The sequence below is a fragment of the Oryctolagus cuniculus genome, chromosome 20 (genome assembly GCF_051225735.1).
Source record: "Oryctolagus cuniculus isolate XC-2025 breed Fujian yellow rabbit chromosome 20, ASM5122573v1, whole genome shotgun sequence".
NCBI lineage: Eukaryota > Metazoa > Chordata > Mammalia > Lagomorpha > Leporidae > Oryctolagus > Oryctolagus cuniculus.
The window spans coordinates 13,308,625-13,321,255 of NC_142886.1; the positions used below are offsets into that span (position 1 = coordinate 13,308,625).

Genomic DNA, 12,631 nt, shown 5'->3' on the forward strand with positions numbered 1-12,631 from the left:
CCATCCTCCACTGCACTCCCTGGCCACAGCAGAGAGCTGGCCTGGAAGAGGGGCAACCGGGACAGAATCCGGCGCCCCGACCGGGACTAGAACCCGGTGTGCCGGTGCCGCTAGGCGGAGGATTAGCCTAGTGAGCCGCGGCGCCGGCCGGGAACAGCATTTTCAAGGGCAAGAGCCGTGTTCTCCCAGGTGCGGCTGCAGTCACCCTGTGTCCAGGTCACTGCGCCACTGCCGCTCTGGGACTGCCTTGACCTCTGCATCCCACTGGCCCTGGCCTCTAGGTAAGATGCTGGGTGGACTTCCACTCCACCACCCTGTTTTCAATCACTCATGTGCTCACTGACTCAATGTAGTAAGCAATTATGTTTACTGGAAAAGAGGAGAGATTATATGCGTTTCAAAAAGTTCATTGAAAGGAGAATTAAAAGATAATTCATTTAGGGGCTGAGCCAGGCTGAAATGCAACATTCAAAAATGACTGTCGTCCAAGTTTCCCACGTGGATGGCAGGGACCTAAGTGCCAGATCCACCTCCTGCTGTCTCCCAGGAAGGCTAGAATCCAGGGCAGAGCAGGAGCGTGAACCCAGGACTCCAATATGGAACGCAGGTGTCGCAAGCAGGTCTTGCCTGCTGTGCCAAATGTCTGCCTAACGTAAGTTTTAATTCTATTTTCCCATGGGTTTTTCAAGGTACCCCAGTATGTTCCGAAATCTCAAAGACCTTAGTGTTTGTCGGGGGTTCCCAAACTTCCCCATGCGTTAGAATCATCTGTAAAGTCTTTTAAAAACACAGCCGATTGCACTTCACCCCAGACTGAATCTGAATGTTTGCAAGAAGTTCCAGGAAGCTGCATTATTAAAACTCCTCCAGGTAATTTTGCTGAGCAGTCAGAACCACTGATCCTTAGAGGAACTTGGCTGGACTGGAATTTCTCTGGTGGCTTTTCCTCTGCATAGCTAATGGGGAGAACAAATTCAGAGGCTGGCTCCTGGCCAAAAGACAGAGATCCTGGAGAGGAGCACAGGGACAAGCCCTGTGCTGCTGAGCTGTGAACCTGGGACCGGCTCACCTGCCTTCCAAGAAGCGGGAGGGGCAGCGGGGCCGGGGACAGTAGGACATATTGGGATGGTGGACCAAGTTGTACCTGCCCGGGGCGGAAGGTGCCTCTTTCCCTATGTCCCTTTTATAAATGACCCAGTTACTCACTTGGCTAATCCTCTGCCTGCGGCGCCGGCACCCTGGGTTCTAGTCCCGGTCGGGGCGCTGGATTCTGTCCGGGTTGCCCCTCTTCCAGGCCAGCTCTCTGCTGTGGCCCGGGAGTGCAGTGGAGGATGGCCCAGGTGCTTGGGCCCTGCACCCACATGGGAGACCAGGAAGAAGCACTTGGCTCCTGGCTTCAGATCGGCCATTTTGGGGGTAAACCAACAGAAAAGGAAGACCTTTCTCTTTGTCTCTCTCTCTATAAAAAAGAAAAAAATAATAATAAATGACCCAGTTAGAAACAAGGAGACCAACTCTTTGTTGAGTCCAACACTCTGTTCTCAGCACCACCTTGATTACCATGGTCAAGCCGTGGCCAGTTTCACATGATGAGTAAATAAAAAACTCACTAATCACAAACCCATACATTTTTGCCAGGTAAGTCTGAGTACTGGGGCAAACCAAAGCAAAGGGGGTGTCTGAAAGCTCCCTGGATTCAAACATGCCCTGTGTGCCCACGGCCACCCTTTGAGGGATCCAGGATGTGGTATTCCCAGTGGGTCATGCGTGGAACAGCACACCCTACAGGGCAGGTCTTCGTGAGAAAGTGAACGGTCTCAGTTCACTTTCTATCTCTTGGTGAGGTATGTTCCCCGAAATCTAATTAAGTGTCTAATTGTTGAGAGCTAACAATGGGCCAAGTGTGTGACGCCATGATACAAGGGGACTTCAAAATGCTCATGGAAAATGCGTGTCTACCTCCCTCTCTCCCTCCCTCACCTCTTTTTCAATTTGAGAATCAGAGAGATGAAGAGAACAAGCTATCTCCCAGCAGCTGTTCCACTCCCCAAATGCCCCTGATGGGCGATGTCAGGAATTCAATCCAGGTCTCCCAGAGGGGTGGCAGGGACTAAACCTTCTGCCTGCCAGGCTCTGCCTATGTAGGAATCTGGAACCAGGAGCAGAGCTGGAATTCGAACCCTGGCACCCTGATATAGGATGTGGATGTCCCAAGAGATGGCTTAGCTGCTAGAGAGGACCAGCCCATGCATTGTCTTTTAATTCTTCCAGGGCCATTCTAAAGTACCTTTGTGTATTAACAGTCTGTCTCAGAAGATAGGACACAATTATGTGTAAAAGTAAATACATACAAGGCTTAACTATCCTGTACCACATCAGGAGAGATGGTTTTATAGTTATCCAAGGTCTGTCTTTGAACGCTTATCTGAATAGGGTGAGCTACTTGAGAGCAAAGCACTCTGGGTGATGGACAAATATGCAAGGCAGAGCCGTTGTCCTCAAGGAGGAAGGCTAAGACCTAGAAGTGTGAAATTCAACACAGAATTAGCATAGGCTGGGATGAAGATCAATTCAGCTGTTGCGTAAGCCTAATGGGATTTACACTAAAATGTTTGCCCACAGATCTGGACAGCTTTTAGGAAGACAGCTCTGATCTATCGCGATTGATCCATGTTCACCTCCAGGAAAGGGGTAAGGAGAGAGCCTCTTGGCTTTGTGGTTGAATCCTCTAAATGCCCGCAAGATGCACCCTCCAGTCCTCAATAATTTCCCAAGGAGACCCATGGCCTACATTGGCAGGACGCAAGGGCTTGGAGCCAAGGCATTTGGGTGACGAGTGCTTTCTACCTGGGAAAGACTCTGTGTCTCAGTGCAGAGGCAGGTGCCTGCTCCCCAACCCAAAGCCAGAGGAGGAGGCTCAGAAGAGGTAAGGGAGAGGTGGAGTTTCAAACCCAGGTGTGGTGTTTCAGATCTGATCAAGGGCTCCAAAGTCCAGCCTGGCAGGCAGCAGGCACAGGGAAGCCATGCGGCCCCCAGCACACCCAGGGCATGGCCAGCGCACAGCGCCTCTGGGGAAAGCCTGGTCAAGGTCCCAGGCCCCACGCACTCTTCATATGCACACTCCCAGTCTGTTAGCAGGAGGCCGCCTCAGTGTCTCCGCCAGGTGCTCCTGCCAAGGCCTGCTGGGGGGAGGAGGAGGAGACCCCGAAGGCACGCCCCTCCCCAGTACCTCTCCTCTCCGAGCCCTCTCCTCCCTCTGCCCCCCACCCCAGGGTGCAGATAACAGCCTTTTGTTTGGGGCTCCCTCAACAGGAGGAGTCCCCAACCCGACCCTGAACGCTGTGCTGTGGTGTGGAACAGGGAGAGTTTCTGCTTTCTCTGATTTTAGACTTGTTCATCCCGCAACAATAAGTGGTGAAAAGGCTTAAGTCTTTCATTTTAAGCTTGCAGCTTTAATTGGCTACTCTGCAACCTCATAGTTTAGTTTCTCCCCCCACTTCTCTCTCTCTCTCCCTCCCCCCACCCCTCTCTTCCCCAGTTCAGCCAAGCTGCACACAAGAACTGTGCCTTCAATCTGCAAACACTCAGAGGATGGCCCCGCTTCTGGGAGATGAGGGCTCCTCCTATATCTGTTTCCATTTCATTTCTGGATTCCAGTCTCTCTCTGTGTCACACACACATAACCAGTAGCTGAGTGAGGAGCTGGAGAAGCCCAGGGCTTCCTGTCTGGCTGGACAGAGCCAGCCAGAAGGAGGGGGAATGAAACCGATCAGACCTCAGAGGATGATCTAAACCTCAGAGACCCTATGCCAGGAGCAAAGTGACTTGGTCGGGAGCACCCAGCTGGACCCGGGTTCAAGCCCTTGGGCCAGAGATAGGGTTGTTACCAGGTGCCTCTTTAAATTTCTGCTCTACTTGCCTGGTACAGTTGCTGCAAAGAGCTGTCTCCCACCCCCAGCCCGGTGTCCTCACCGAGCCTGCAGCCCAACTGGGAAGAGAGATGGAGCCAGGTTCTCAAAGTTGGCTTTGCACTGGAATCCCCCGGAGGGCTGGAGGGGTTAGTGCACATCACGGATTGGCTGTCCTGGTGTAGGGCCTGGGAGCCTGGATTTCTGACCAGTCTCCCAGTGTGCCTGTTGAGAACTGCTGGACTGGACTGGACTGGACCGGAAAGCACCCGGGAAAGATTGGGAGCTGAGCAAGGGTGGGCAGCCAGGGTCCGGTCCGGGGTGACGTTGCTCTTTAGGGCTGGAAATGAACTGCAAGGAGAGCCCCTCTCCCTGCTACCCACATTTCATAGCAGCGTGGAAATTCCCTTCTCTGCCAGGGGGGCTCTGAGCCACAGGTGAGGCCACACCTGCCACCTGTAGGGGGTCTTAGAGCCCACAGTGCTCCCTCTCCCCATGCTTATGGTCGCTGCCACCCTGTTCAGATCCTAGCAGGCTGCAGGGCTGTCTCCCATGGGGCTTAACAGCCTTGGAGGTGTAGGGTCTTGGAGAGTGGCCGTGTGGATTTCCCTCGCTTCTCTCTGGTGCCTCCTTTGTGCACTCCCGCAGGCCAGGACACTTCAGACCCTGACACCCAGGGCAAGGTGAGGGAGTGTGCCCATGACAATGGCATGGGGGAGGAAGGATCAGAAACCACAGCGCGGACGCACTGACTCAGCTCATCTTTCAAGACTGCAGTTCTGAATCATCAGCGAACATGAGCTCGCTTTCACCATCATCAGAGCTGCATGTGGGTCACGGAGGTAACAGCATGAAAGTGAGCCAGAGAGAGAAAGAGAGAGAGAGAGAGAAGAAATTCAGTGCTCTCTCTCTCCCTCTCTCTCCTATCTAGCACCCAATCTGAAATGATCCACTTCTCCAAATCTGTTCACAGTTCAATGCCATTTTGCTGTGGGGACATCAAGGCACACATGCTAATGTCCAGTGCCCCGAGGCTCCCCTGGGGGCAGTGACAAGTTCAGGGGGTTGGCCAGAGATTGGCCCGTGGAAGGCAAAAAGCGGGAACTTGAACTCTATTCCTAGGCTCTGGGCCCGGAGGGCCAAGAGGGCAGCCTAAGCTACGGCCTTGCTGCTTTTACCCAAGACTCTTCCAGCTGCTAAGTGGCCCATTGAGGCAGTACCTTGACCGTAAGTGCCCGTGGCCCTGACCACAGCTTTCCGTGGGCTTCTCTGCCCCGGCAGGCTCTGCAGGTAAAATACTGACATCCCATTGTGGAGTGGATCATGCCATCCAGCATGGAGAACTCTCTGCCTAGTTTTCCTGCTGTGAATTCCAGACTTTTGTGTGCCTGATGTTCTGTATCAAAAGCCTGAAACTATGGGGCTGGCATGAAAATATTGTGGCGTGGAGGGTTAAGCCCCCACCTGTGATGCCAGCATCCCCTATAGGCGCTAGTTCCAGTCCTGGCTGCTCTGCTTCCGATCCAGCTCCCTGTTAAGGTGCCTGGGAAAAAAGTGGAAGATGGTCCAAGGGCTTGGGCCGCTGCCACCCACGTGGGAAACCCAGATGGTGTCCCAGACCCCTGGTTTCAGCTGGGGAGGTTTTGGACGTTTGGAGAGTAAACCAGTGAAGGGAAGATCTCTCTCTGTCTCTCTGTCTCTGTCTCTGTCTCTGCCTCTCCTCTCTGTAATTGAACCTTTCAAATAAATAAATTTTTTTAAGACTGAAAATATTTACAAAGAGACCTGGGGGAGTCCTCTTGTCTCCTTCCTTTTTCTGTACCCCTGCTTGGGGGTGGGTCCCTCCTACTCCCCAAGTCCCTTCCAGAAACATCTGAGAGTGGCTGATGGGTGTTTCCCTCCTTGGAGAGGAGGTGGGAGAGGCTCTGGACGAGCTTCCCAAAGCCACAAGGCCAGAGGAGGCAGCTGACTCACCCCCAGCTGCTTCCTGGAACTGCCGTGCCGGGCTGGCGGGTGAGCCGTACTTTTCCAAGGTGATCCAGGGCTGTTGCCACATTCCTGCTCTCCCCCCACCAGACCTTCCTGTAAGTGCAACCAGAAAGTTACCCAAACCACGCATTCCTGGGCAGTCAGGCGCACGGCTCCAGACGCAAGGTTTCCAGCAGGCCTTGAGAGCCCCTGGGGACCAGGAGTACAGTCACCCCAGAGCCTCTGCACTTCCTTAGCCGGGCCACGCGCTTCCCTGGCTGGCCGTGGAGTCATGTGGAAGCTGGCGTGGGACTCCACGTCAGCCAGGAAGCACCAGCCTGGCTGGATTCCCCTTTGGGGACAGTCAGCTGAGAACGGTGTCCCAACATCCTGCAATTCACAAAGTTGCTTTTTCTGGTCTGGCCCTGTGCAGCCCGGACTGAGAGCATGCCTCACGCTGAATCAGTCTTGGGTTTGTTGGTTTGTTGGTTTGTTGTTTTTTTTTTTTTTTTTAAATTTCTGAAACAGGGCTCTGGATTGGAAGTGCCTCTGCTGGACCACAGCGTCTGCTTCTCTCTCTCTCTCTGCCGCTTTGCAGAATGGAAGGAAACCCGCATGGGGTAGCAGGGACTGTGCAGAGAGGGGCGAGGAGAGATGGTGATCACTCACTCTCTGCTTCTCAGACAGAGTATGGTGGGAAACATACATGACATAGACCCTCTGTTCCATTCTCCTCATTCCTTCCTGGCAAAGGGAGCGCTAAGGAGGGTGGGGTGTCGGGAATAAAACAGGAGGCGTAACTGGAGCCCACCCTCTTCTAGAATGAGCCTGAAAATGAGTCATTGCCCTCCCTTTTGGCTTGACTGATATAGGCTATGGGGTCAATCCCAGCTATGTGGTCCCTACTTGTAAAACTAAGTCCTGGGCCAGCGCTGTGGCGTAGCGGGTAAAGCCACCACCTGCAGTGCCAGCATCCCATTTAGTCGCTGGTTCAAGTCCCGGCTGCTCCACTTCTGATCCAGCTCCCTGCTATGGCCTGGGAAAGCAGTGGGAGATGGCCCACGTCCTTGGGCCCCTACACCTGTGTGGGAGACCTGGAAGAGGCTCCTGGATCCTGGCTTTGGATCAGCTCAGCTCTGGCCTTTGGGGCCATTTAGGGAGTGAATCAGTGGACAGAAGACCTCTCTGTGTCTCTCTGCCTCTGCCTCTCTGTAGCTCTGCCTTTCAAATAAATAAACAAAATTAAGTCTTCAGGTTAAATAAGACTGTTATTTGCATTGAGAGTTAGGAATGCACAAGGTACCTCTTTTTATTCTTGCCACAGTCTTAGGAGATGGGCGTTATTATTATCATTTTTAAAAAATCTGGGATTCAGGAGTGTTCTGTTTTCCTGCCTCCAGAGCGAGTTGTCTGCACCTGCCCCGAGGGAAGGAGTTTCATTTAAGATTGCATCCCATCCTCTCGCCACCCTCTGACGTAGCTGACATTTCTGTTATTAGCTCCATTTTACAGATGAGAAAACTAAGGCTCACAGACGTTTCAAATGCTCCCACCCCCCTCCAATGACGATAGCTTGTTCAGCAGAGCCTGCGGGGGACCCCACTCCTGGCTGGCACCAAACACCATGATTCTCTCACTATTTTGCTAATTCCAGGGGTGTGCTGGTAGCCTGTCTGCCCTCCTCCTCCTCTTCCACATCCCCATCGTCAGCCCTGATTTCTAGCACTTGCCGATTCCCATAGTTAAATATTCCCGTCAGAAGCAGTTCTCCACTTTACAGCGAGCTCACTGAGTGCTAACGCGGGTAGAGACGTGCACAACCTCTCGTGAGCTAGTGGGAGGCAGCTCGGGCGAACCGCTGGAGACCGGAACACGTGCTCATGTACAGGGGGTGTCCCCCCAACCCCAGTCCAGCGCGTGGTCCTAACACGCGTCTTCCCAGACCAGACCTCATCCTAGAGCTCTGCACTGGCAGGAAGGAGGCGCCGCTGTGGTTCCTAGAACGCAAAATAACCATGCAGCAGGAGCAACCGACGGGGCTGAACTTCCTGGGTTTCCTTACGCCTCTCGGGCGCTGCCGATGCCAAAGGCAGTCCCACGGGACGATTCGTCATTCTGCAAGGTGATAGTTCCATGACATCATTCTGCATGGCCAAGAGAGAGAGCCTTTACCATTTGTCCACTCTCTTGGCTATCAGAGCTGCTGTGCAATTGCGCTCGCTTGCTGAGCCCTTTGGCGAGGCTGAGCGCAAATTCCCAACTGCGTGGTGCAGCAAGGGCAGCAGGGGTCTGGGCACGAGGCTAGCGGAAACACCCTAATGCTGGCCTGCCCCGGTGGACGGCGGGGAGCAGCACTGTTGTCCCGTGTGCTTGCTAAGCCCCTTGCAGACTGTGGCACTCAGGCCTCTCAGGGCTGCAAGAGGCCACCTGCTCACTGTCTCCACCAAGCATTATAGACCTCTTGAACAAGGCCAGTGATGGTGAACTGAAGCTGAAGGAAGCCCACTACACATTTGGGTATCATGTGAAAAGTTGATTAAAAAATAAAAAGATTCCTTTTAGGCCCGCGCCGCGGCTCACTAGGCTAATCCTCCGCCTTGCGGTGCCGGCACACCGGGTGCTAGTCCCGGTCGGGGCGCTGGATTCTGTCCCGGTTGCCCCTCTTCCAGGCCAGCTCTCTGCTGTGGCCCGGGAGTGCAGTGGAGGATGGCCCAGGTGCTTGGGCCCTGCACCCCATGGGAGACCAGGAGGAAGCACCTGGCTCCTGCCATCGGATCAGCGCGGTGCACTGGCCGCAGCGCGCCGGCCGCGGCGGCCATTGGAGGGTGAACCAACGGCAAAGGAAGACCTTTCTCTCTGTCTCTCTCACTGTCCACTCTGCCTGCCAAAAAAAAAAAAAAAAAAAGATTCCTTTATTTATTTTGAAAGTCAGAGTTATACAGACAGAGGCACAGAGCTGGGTGCAACATAGGGTGCATTTGTACGGGATAGACCCCATTGTAATTGGAGGAGCACCTCAGTTGAAAGTGGTGTTGATGTCATGCTGCTGGTCTTCTGAGGCCAGCCCTGAGGGACCCCCTCACTGCGTTTATGGTGTTAATGCTTTCTGCTCCCTTCCCCAACTAGTTTGCTCTCCCATGAACCTGACCAAACCGTGTACCAGTGTTCCACAGGGCTCACTGGTCCCCTTGCCTGTAGGTCTGGAGCCCATGATGGCATCTGTGTGGGTGTTGGCAGCCATGGCACCCCAATGCTGTCTACTCAGAAGGTTCTCAGCTCTGAGATGGTGGGAACCATCACTGGCTGACTCTTTTTTTTTTTTTTTTAAGAATTATTTTATTTATTTGAAAGACAGAGTTACGGAGAGAAGTAAAGCCAGAGAGAGAGGTCATTCTGCTAGTTCACTCCCCAAATGACCGCAATGGCCAGAGCTGAACTGATCTGAAGCCAGGAACCAGGAGCTTCTTCCAGGTCCCCCATGCCAGTACAGGGACCCAAGCACTTGGGCCATCTTCTACTGCTTTCCCAGGCCATAGCAGAGAGCTGGATCAGAAGAGGAGCAGCCGGGACTCGAACCGGCGCCCATATGGGATGCCGGCACTGCAGGCTGGGGCTTTAACCCGTTGCACCACAGAGCCAGCCCCACTGGCTGACTCTTGCTGTGTCCCATTCACTTGGAGAAAATTTGATAAATCCTAATAAATGTTTGATGGATCCATAACTATGAGGAGGGGTGCTGCAAAAATTCACGGAAAAGTGGAATTAAAAGAGTTGATTTTGGTGCAAAAAATTTTTGAAATCCATGAATAGTTTTTTTCAAAATAATTATTTCCTGTTTATTATGATAAAAAAGTTTCTGCACCAAAATAAACTCATACTTTTAATTCCATTTTCCCACGAACTTTTGGAAGTCCCCCACATATTGAATTTATTCTCTTTACCTCTGCCTAGTTTTTCCCTCAGGTTATCCAGTGCCTGTGCCTCTCTCCGACCCAAGCTTATTACATCGGTTCCAGTGTGGAACTGTTGAAGTATACTATCATCTTTTGTAATTGATACTCAGTTCTGATTGTATTCTTCAATACATGTTGCTTAAGTACCTATGACACTACTAGGTACTATGGGGTTTTAAAAATATTCACTTATTTATTTTTCATCCATAGGAAAGGCAGAGTGACCCACAGAGAAAGTAAGAGATCTTTCATCTGCTGGTTCGCTCCCCTAAATGCTCGAAACACCCAGAGCTAAGGAAGGAGCAACCAGGAGCCCGGCACTCCGGCCAGGTTGCCCGTGCGGATAGGGATTCAAGCACTCGAGCCATCTTCCCCTGCCTCCCAGGATGCGTCAGCAGGAAGCCGGATCAGAAGCGAGTGGATGGGGCTTGAACGGACACTCCAACACAAGGTGCAGAGTCTCACGTGGTGGCTTGACTCGCTGCTGTAGGCACAAGTGCCTACTCAACACCCACCCACATACACACAGCTTTGACAAAGATGGATCACCAGGCTGCCTTGGCTTTTGAGTTCTTTTGGGCAAACCTAACAGACATCTCTAGATTTGGATATAAGTTTCAAGAATGCAGGGGCTGTTGGGTGCTTTCTTATCAGTCTAGTTTTCCAAGCAACCGACCAAAACATGACTGGAATATAGTGTGTGCTCTAAAAATATTAGTTTCATGAGTGGGTGACTATCTACGTTTATTTGTCCTTTTTCATTAGAATTGCCCAAGAGGGCATGTGTAATTTGAAAACAAAGCAACATTTATTCCCACTGCCTGATTTTTTTGTGTTTAGTCATGACATTGATGGTTTCAAATCTCAAGTATGATTAAAGGAGGCCTTGAAAGTTTGTCCGTTAATCCAAGGAGACCGGGGGTTACCCAAGGTTGCAGAACCATGGGTCCAGGTTGATGCCAATCTATGAATCACTATACTTTAGGTACCATTGTTTCTTGAACCCACACTGGCCACAGGAGACAAGGTAAGAGTCATAGATGTCGCAGCAGCTTGGCTATGCGAAACCTCTTACCCTTCCTTGATCAGCCTTGGTAGTTACCACCTTGCAGATTAAATGCCAGGCCCAGTCCTTCCCAAGCCCTGCACAGTCTAATGCTCATCGCCACTTCCAGTGCTCCTAAGTCAGGGCCTCAATAATTCTGCCCGGCAATTTGCCTGTATTCACCTGAATGCTTTTTTTCTCATCTCTTCATCTAGCTTGGGCTGCCATTCAGGTTATCAGTGAGCATTGTCTCCTTTTCATCTTGAGATTCATTCTGTTTGAGAAAACAAAGAGCAGAGGTGAGAAATCCTGCTCTCTCTTTCATCCTCAAGTGCTCTATTACAGCCATAGAAACTTCTTGAGCTGATGTTAACTTCAGAGAGCTAGGAACCAACATGAGAAGTAGGAAAGGCAGCCCGATGGGAGAGATTACTGAGTGTGTGATGTTAGGGTCAAGTGATTCGTGTGAGTGCAGTGTGCCAGTGGGTACAGCTGCACAGATGGACAGCGAGGAAATTCGTGGAGATTTGGTGTCTGACATTAGTACGCTGGGATTGGTATCCAGGGGTGGAGGCCGATGGACCATAAGCCCCTGCTCCCTTTGAGTCATTAGAACACAAGGCCGGAAGAACTTGGGAGGTCATCCGGGTTATTTCTGGCGCTGTCAGGTTCAACGACTCCTGGGCTGTGCCTGGTTTCTAATTTGAAATGTCTCCAAAGAAGATCCCTCTCTCACCCTCTGCAACCCACTTGAATGTTTGGCCACACTCAATGCCTACACAATCTTCCCTTTGTCTGGCCTAAATTCTCCCAACTGTGGTCCAAGCCCTTAGAAGAATGAGGCCTGTGTGGGATGCAAACTGCCTTGGTGGCATAGACAGGCGGCCTTGGGTGATCCGACAGGGCTGTTGCAAGGGGCCCGGGGTGTGTGTGTGTGTGTGTGTGGTTTAGTCTCTGGTAGGAACGCACAGGAATATGGGGATTCTTGTTTTACTAGAAACCTTCACAGATATATTCTTTATTTCAGAGACAGAGAGGGAGAGAGAAACAGACAGAGAGCTCCTGTCCACCACCACCACCCCGAGTGCCCTCAATGGCTGGGGCTGGGCCAAGCTGAAGCCGAGAGGCAGGGGCTCAACCCACGTCTCCCACATGACACGCATGGCAGGGACCCGGCTGCTTGCACCATCACCACTGCCGCCCAGGGTTTGAATGTCATTGGCATCCAACTCTCAGGCAGGCCAGGACTGCCTGAGCTTCCTGCACACCTGTCTTTTGTCCTTCTCCAAAACTCACCTCCAGCAGGCTGAGTGTCTAGGGGGTGCCCAGTGGGCTCCAAAGCTGGGGTGCAGCCCCTGTGCTGTGTGGTCAGAAGTGAATTAAATGTACGAGGGGACTTGAAAATGTTTGTGAAAAAAAAAATGGAATTAAAAAACGAGTTTAGGGGCCGGTGCTGTGGTGCAGTGGGTTAACGCTCTGGCCTGAAGTGCCAGCGTCCCATTTGGGCGCTGGTTCGAGACCTGGCTGTTCCTCTTCCATTCTAGCTCTCTGCTATGGCCTGGAATAGAAGTGGAAGATGGCCCAAGTGCTTGGGCCCCTGCATCCATGTGGGAGACCCGGAAGAAGCTCCTGGCTCCTGGCTTTGGATCAGGTCAACTTCGGCCATTGCGGCCAGTTGGGGAGTGAACCAGAGGATGGAAGACCTCTCTCTCTCTCTCTCTCTCTCTCTGCCTCTCCTCTGTGTAACTCTGACTTTC

The 12,631-nt window shown here is 52.2% G+C and overlaps 1 long non-coding RNA gene across 1 annotated transcript; it reads left to right on the forward strand.

Annotated features, from left to right (window-relative positions):
- Window positions 1-149: 149 nt before the first annotated feature.
- LOC149120063 (uncharacterized) lies at window positions 150-12,268 on the forward strand. The gene is made up of 2 exons (XR_016226764.1): window positions 150-281; window positions 10,040-12,268. It is a non-coding gene; the product is annotated as an uncharacterized LOC149120063 (long non-coding RNA).
- Window positions 12,269-12,631: the final 363 nt, after the last annotated feature.